This window comes from Etheostoma cragini, chromosome 8 (assembly GCF_013103735.1).
Source record: "Etheostoma cragini isolate CJK2018 chromosome 8, CSU_Ecrag_1.0, whole genome shotgun sequence".
In the NCBI taxonomy this organism is placed as follows: Eukaryota; Metazoa; Chordata; class Actinopteri; order Perciformes; family Percidae; genus Etheostoma; species Etheostoma cragini.
In genome coordinates, this window is record NC_048414.1 from 24,171,874 (window position 1) to 24,179,580 (window position 7,707).

The window sequence follows — 7,707 nt, forward strand, 5'->3', positions numbered from 1 at the left end:
ACTCTTAGTTAAGAGTCAACAGATCTGAGGTCAGTTTAGAGTCAACACATCTGAGGGTCAGTTGGAGCTCTTCATCATCAGTTGAAGGCCTCTGTCTGCAGTACGAAGGACAATGTTGTGTTTACTCTTTCACTTCATCATGGGAACTATCTGATGTAGCTGACCTGGACTCTGCGGCCATGGAAACAACTGTAGTTTCAAGTCAGACAAGATAATGACATCACAACATCAGCAAACAGAGTGAAACCTGCTTCTTCTTTTCTGTTCTTTAAATACAGTACATGCATACATTCATACATGCATAATAAATACATACATACATACATACATACTTTACATTAATACAAACATACATAATGTAGATATTGTACATACATATGTACATACATACCTTATGCATGTACATTATGTATAGAACAGGCCAAAGGTTTTGAACAACCTTGTCATTCAATGCATTTTCTTTATTTTTATGACTATTTACATTGTAGATTATCACTGAAGGCATCAAAACTATGAATGAACACTTATGGCATTATGTACTTATCAAAAAAAATTTGAAATAACTGAAAACAGCTCTTATATTCTAGTTTCTTTGAAGTAGCCACCCTTTGCTCTGATTACTGCTTTGCACACTCTTGGCCTTTTCTTGATGAGCTGTAAGAGGTAGTCACCTGAAATGGTTTACCAACAGTCTTGAGGGAGTTCCCAGATTTGCTCAGCACTTGTTGGCCCTTTTGCCTAAACTCTGCGGTCTAGTTCACCCCAAACCATCTCAATTGAGTTCAGGTCCGGTGACTCCGGAGGCACATCACTCTCCTTATAGGTCAAATAACCCTTACACAGCCTGGAGGTGTGTTTAGGGTCATTGTCCTGTTGAAAACTGAATGATGGTCTAACTAAACGCAAACTGGATGGGATGGCATGCCGCTGCAGGATGCTGTGGTAGCCATGCTGGTTCAGTATGCCTTCCATTTTAAATAAATCCCCAACATTGTCAACAACAAAGCACCTCCACACCATCACACCTCATCCTCCATGCTTCACGGTGGGAACCAAGCATGTAGAATCCATCCGGTCACCTTTTCTCCATTGCACAAAGACACAGCGGTTGGAACCAAAGATCTCAAACTTTGACTCATCAAACCAAAGCACAGATTTCCACTGGTCTAATGTCCATTCCTTGTGTTTCTTGGCCCATAAATAAATCTCTGCATCTTGTTGCCTCTCCTTAGCAGTGGTTTCCTAGCTGCTATTTGACCATGAAGGCCAAGTCTCATCTTGTTCTAGGGATGTGTCTGCTGCTAGAGCTCTGTGTGGTATTCGTCTGGTCTCTAATCTGAGCTGCTGTCAATTAGCAATTTCTGAGGCTGGTGACGCAGATGAACTTATCCTCAGCAGCAGAGGTGACTCATGGTCTTCCTTTCTTTGGGCGGTCCTCATATAAGCCAGTTTTGTTGTAGCACTTGATGGTTATTGGAACTGCACTTGGGGACACATTCAATGTTTTCGCAATTTTCCGGACTGACTGACCGTCATTTCTTAAAGTAATGATGGCCATTTGTTTCTCTTTACTTAGCTGATTGGTTCTTACAATAATTTGAGTTCTAACAGTTGTCCAATAGGGCTGTTGGCTGTGTATCAACCTGAATTCTGCACAACATAACTAATGGTTCCAACCCCATTAATAGGGCAGGAAAGAAAGAGAAGAAATTAACCCTGACAAGGCACACCTGTGAAGTGAAAACCATTTCAGGTGACTACCTCATAAAGCTCATTGAGAGAACACCAAGATTCTGCAGCGCTATTGAAAAAGCATAGGGTGGCTACTTTGAAGAAACTAGAACATAAGACATGTTTTCAGTTATTTCACACTTTTTTGTTAAGTACATAAATCCACAGTACATACATACATGAGTACATGCATACATGCATACATACATATATACATACATCCACACATACATACATACATACATACACACTGTACATACACAGAGTATCTCTGTTTGTATTTTCCTAAATCCAGAAATCATCAATCTAATAATATCAACTTTTCAATCAATTTTTTATTTTATTTTTTTGCACTCAAAAGGCAAACTCAGTCTATCTGGTGTTAAGTGGTTTATTCATTTAAAGAATGGCTTGTATCAGTTTTTACGGACCTCTTCTCATTACTTCTTGTAAAGTTGTCATGTTTGTAACAGGAAAATATTGTAAAACACAATGAACATCAATGAAAAAGTTGACTGAACTAGACCAAAAAATGAGTGTCGCTGGAATCAACAAGTAGCTGATGGTAACGCATGCCACTATGGTACAGCAGCCTGTCCTCCAGAGGGGCACTGTCTTCGCCCTCTTGCTCATCCTCCAGAGGGGTACTGCCTACGCCATCCTGGGGGATTTTGCATTTGCTACTGGCCACCTGTGAGCCCTCAACCTCGTGCTCGGCCGCCTGAGGAGCTCTACTTTTGCTGGCCTGTTCAGCAGCCTTAGAGCCCTTGACGTCCTGCTCGGCTGCTCATATGTCACCTGCCTCTTGCCTGCCAATTGGAAGGTTGGTGGTTCAATCCCGGCCCCTGCAGTCATTGTCGAAGTGTCCTTGGGCAAGACAGTGAACCCCGAGTTGCCCCCAGTGCTGCGCATCGGAGTGTGAATGTGTGTGAATGCTTATCTGATGAGCAGGTGGCACCTTGTACGGCAGCCCCGGCCACAGTGTGTGAATGGTGAATGTTTCCTGTAGATGTAAAAGCGCTTTGAGCAGTTGTTAAGACTGGAAAAGCGCTACATAAATACAGCACATTTACATTTACATTTACTATGTGGATACAGCATTTTCTGCAGCTGATAATTGGATCGATAGGGATGGACATGCCACGCCTCTTACTGCCTTTATGTTTATAGTGCTGTAAATGTGCTGTATTTTATACACAGCTTTTCTTGTCTTGACAACTACTCAAAGCGCTTTTACATAGTACAGAAACAATTCACCATTCACAGAGTCATACACATCATCAGATAAACACTCACACACATTTACACTCCGATTGCACAACTCGGGGACACTTCGATATGGGACTGCAGGGCCAGGGATTGAACCACCACCTTCCAATTGGCAGGCAAAAGCTGAGCTACTACTGAGCCATAGCCGCCCCACAATGAAAATCATTCCATACAGTGGTCATGAAGGGTGACATTAGCTATAGAGACCAAAACTGTTTTTTGTACCAGGCTGTTATGGTTAGGGTTACGTGTCATGAAAGTGTCATGTGTTCATGACTATGATTATGTAGATACCTTCAAGTAAAGTGTTACCGGATTGGTTTAACACGGAGGTCTGAGGAGACCTCCATGTGGCTCAAGATGCCAGTCGAGGATCTGCAGTTCAGCCAGTGAGCTGCCGCTTTAATAATACACATTATGACAAAACGCATCTTACTGATGTATTAGTAATTATTTTAATAAAAAAATGTTTTAAATGACACAAGGTTAAATCAGTATCAGGACAGTCTTCACAGTCAACTCTATGTTGGCTTAAAAGATTGGTACAAGTTGGCTCCTTCCTGAAACAAAACAGTAAACTCAAACAAAAAAGGCTTTATTTGACCAAACTACAAATTTGTGAGTTTCACATTTCCAATGTTTATTCATGTTAGCCAGGCCTACAGGTGTGCCACATCTTCTCTGGCCTTGGCTCCACCTACGTGCAACCTGGAACGTGGTTGAAGACGCACAGCATAGCAAAGGGACAAGAAGGATTACTGTTACCTCTTGTGAAATTAAATTCAATACGTTTGTACCAGTAAAATATTTTTAAATGTCATCATTCAATGTTACTTATTTGGAATTTGAATTTGCATCAACATCCAAAAGCAGTAGAAAAGTATTTAAGTCTTCATGGGCAGAACGCGTCAGTTGTCCATCCCAAGATCTCACAAGCCAAATGAGTTATCTATGTATTAATATAACTATGGATGATGTTGATGACTGTGTTGACAGCTGCTTTCTGTCACTTCTTTCCGATACCGAATGGGTCGGTGGTGGCGCTGCCGGCCGTCTTGTCCCCACCCTGCAGGGAGGCGGCGAGGTTTGTTGTCAAACAGGTGGAGAGGGGGCACGGTGCAACTCTAGTCACGCTGATGTGGGACAGGTGAAACCACATGTATGACAGGTAAACATGGAAACCAGAGGTGAGATATGTAAACATGGAGACAGTTGGTAAGACCACATACTTTAAGGTACAGTATATCTATAGAAATGGATATGTAGATAAACATTATGTGTTTATTAGTGCTGTCAGTTAAACACGTTAATGACTCATTTGAACGCCATACATTTTTTTATCGCGAGATTAACGTTTTTTTTGGCTAAACTTCGTCGTTTTTTTCACATGCTTTTGCAACAGCTAGTAATGTTAGAAAAACTACAACACCACACCAGATCTAGCTCGATCGGAAACAAAACAACAGGCATGCCCCACACACTTGTTTGCTTGTGAGCTGGCCCAAGAGTATTGTCGTTACGTTTTGTAGAGATGGCGAGCGGAGACGCCAAATTGATTCTAGATGAAAAGTTTACTTTTCAAAAGTGGTTCCATTGACAAGACCAACGTGATCTGTGTGTTTTGTCGTTGTGAACTGAGCAATCATCGCAGCACGTCTAGTCTGAAATACCACTTGATGGCCAAGCACACAGCTTATGCAATTCCCCCTCCCTCATCAAAGTATTTTTTTCACCCTTTTATTGACGGTCAGTGTTACATTGTGTAAGCGATTATTTGCTCCAAGTGAGAATGTTACATGTGAAAATGAACTCTACAGTAGGTTATATCTATATATATATATATGTATATAAAAAAAAAACACATTTGACCAAAGCAAGTCGATCTACTTTTCTTTGTTGATATGAGCATTAAAATGAAAAATAATGGGACAAAAAGGAATCAATGGACGTTAAGAATGGCTAAAAATGTGCGATTAATTGCAAGTTAACTATGACATTAATGTGATTAATCACATTAATAATTGTAGTTGTAATTAATAAGAAATTAAATATTTTAAAGTAGTATTCATGTAAGATTTCATTTCAAAGTTGTTGATATGTGCACAAAAAACAGTCACCACCTACAAAAGATTGTCAGGACGCAACACTATTTGTCGGAAAATGGTGCAGTTCCAAACATTGCCTACTGTTAAACGTTACACATTTTTTGCAAGTTAGGAAGTGTGCGGGAGTTTTCTTTGCAACTTTTTACCTTCTTGTGCCCCTCTGACACACCTGTCTCACATTGTAGAAGGATTTTCTAAGTGGATTTATGGACGTTTGATTCTGAACTGATATCAGATGAGATGACATCATCAGGGGTTCAGTGACTCCCCACACTGTTTTCTTCAGCCAATGAGATTATTTCACAAAGGTCAAAGGTCACACAGAAAGACGTGCAGTCATACGTACACCGGAGGCAATTTCCTGAAACACAAAGAGAGAAAGGAATACCTTGTTTCACCAAGCAGATTTGTACAGAGGAATCACATCTGTACGGATGATTCAGAAAGACTTTCCTCCCACGAAAAACATTAACATAAGTCGTTTGATCAAGCAGCATTACAACCTATCTTTAAGTTTATAACAGCAGTACCTTCTAGCGACTATTGTAGTTATGATGGGAGCAAAGCAGGAACTAATGTGATAAGGGGATTTCTGTGTGAGGATGCAGGGTGGGGTGGTGGATGTGTCAAACCAACACATCTTTCACCCAGGACACCAGGGTTCATGTCCCATTTTAAAATAAAAGTAAATTAACGTTTTTTTTTTACTTAACAGAACAAACAGAGCTACATTACGTTTTGCCAACACATTCTCAACCTCTCATTGTGTAAAATACGGACGCTTGCTCATGTGCCTTTGGTGTTTGTCAATGACCCTAAAAGTCTTTTCGAGTGTTGGCGTCACTTTTGACGCTCTGCGTCTGGACGTATACCGACTGACATGTGGAACCAGAGCGGCACAGTTAGCACTGAATGATGTACTGAAGTAGCATCAGATTTGAACCCAAACCAACGTGTTTAAAGGGTAACCGTTTAAAAAAAAACTTGTGTCTAAGTGACTGAACAACAATCTTTGACATTTGTCCAGTATTAAACTAGATTGCTGCAAGCTACAATTTAAGTTAACAGGGCAATTGTGCAGCATGTATTTATGTTCACAAAGGCTCAGATTAATTCTGTTACGTGTGTGACAACATTGTGGAAAGGATTTCTTAGGAGGTCGACCTTTCTGTTAAAGAATAACATAAAAACATCAGCGAAATTGAGTTTGCTAAACCAACCAGACTTCAAGTATGTGAACAGTTTTATTTTTCTTTACCTTTATGTTTGAATGGAGTCTGGTGGGTTTAGCGCTAGCAACTTCAGAGCTGTTTCTGGTTAGACATAAAAGTATCAAAGGGATTTTAAAAAGGTCTATTATTATTATGATTATGATGATCCTTTCCATAATTCTGTCAGACACTGAGAATAATAATCTAAGCCTTTTAGTGGCAAAAAAGCACTTTTAGTGAATCAAACTGACGATGCACATTTTCCCCATTGGGTTTCATTGCAGCCCGGTCTGTGTCTGCCGCTTAATACTGGACCAGATGTTCCTATCAGTCACTTATACACGAAAACATAGGAAAATAGGATCCAGGTTGGAAAAAATGGTAGTTACCATTCTCTGGTTATTTCCTAAGGCTAATTTAAGAAACACTTTTATGAACAATATTAAAATGTAGGAATAAACAACTTAATCAAATCAAATCTGTACAGGTCAGTCATGACAGGTGAATATCTGCTGAATAAAAAAGTCTTAGGCTTTGTCCACTGGTCGCACTATGATTATGTTTGAACAGATCTCTAAGCTGATTACAAAAGTGAGAAAAAGAAACTACGTACATGAACGTAGAGGTGGTCATGTTGTCTGCCTTGTTGTTTGATGACATGTTTCTGAGGAGGAAATTCATCATATTTCTTAAAGCCACAGCAACGTTTTATTATAATGTTCTTAAGAACACTTTGGTTAAATTTATGATTTTTATAATGAAGTTCAGCACATCAATAGACAGAACAGGCCATATTCTTGGTATGCATGTGTGTATTACTTTGAATTACTGTGCATAAGTGTGTATATTGTGTATTTTTGTGACCTTGTGTCATCCTCAGTGTTGTTGACGTGTTGACGGGACTCAAAACTGCTGACAAAACAAGAAACCGATTATTACAGCAGTGTTTTACAGAAGTCAAAATTAAACTCACATACTGTACATTTGTATCTTATGAATTTAAGATTTATTATTGTAACTGTATTTACAAACATGATTCTGAACTTATTGATAATTATTAATATATTAATAATAATAAATCTCCACCTGTTAACGATGAGTCACAGAATCACTTTTAGTCACTAAATCATTATTAATAGTAATAATAATAATAATAACAATAATAATAATAATAATAATACTAATGTCAGTAATCAGCGCAGCACGTCCAGTCTGAAATACCAATTGATGGCCAAGCCCACAGCTGATGCCCCCCTTGATATGTGCACAAAAACAGTTACCTCCTACAAGACAGAGATGACTTTCTATGGATGCAACACTATTTTCCGGAAGATGGTCTAGTTCCGAAACGTGGCCTACTTTTAAACGTTTTATTTTTTTTGCAAGTTAGG

At 39.3% G+C, this 7,707-nt stretch overlaps 2 long non-coding RNA genes across 2 annotated transcripts in view; one reads left to right on the plus strand and one right to left on the minus strand.

Annotated features, from left to right (window-relative positions):
* Nucleotides 1–7,707, plus strand: part of LOC117948682 — a 16,742-nt gene that overhangs the window by 4,181 nt on the left and 4,854 nt on the right. The gene's annotated exons all lie outside the window — the stretch shown is intronic.
* On the minus strand, nt 3,754–7,312 carry LOC117948675. The gene is made up of 4 exons (XR_004657512.1): nt 7,181–7,312; nt 6,930–6,980; nt 5,452–5,466; nt 3,754–4,133 (listed from the first exon to the last, which is right to left on the minus strand). It is a non-coding gene; the product is annotated as an uncharacterized LOC117948675 (long non-coding RNA).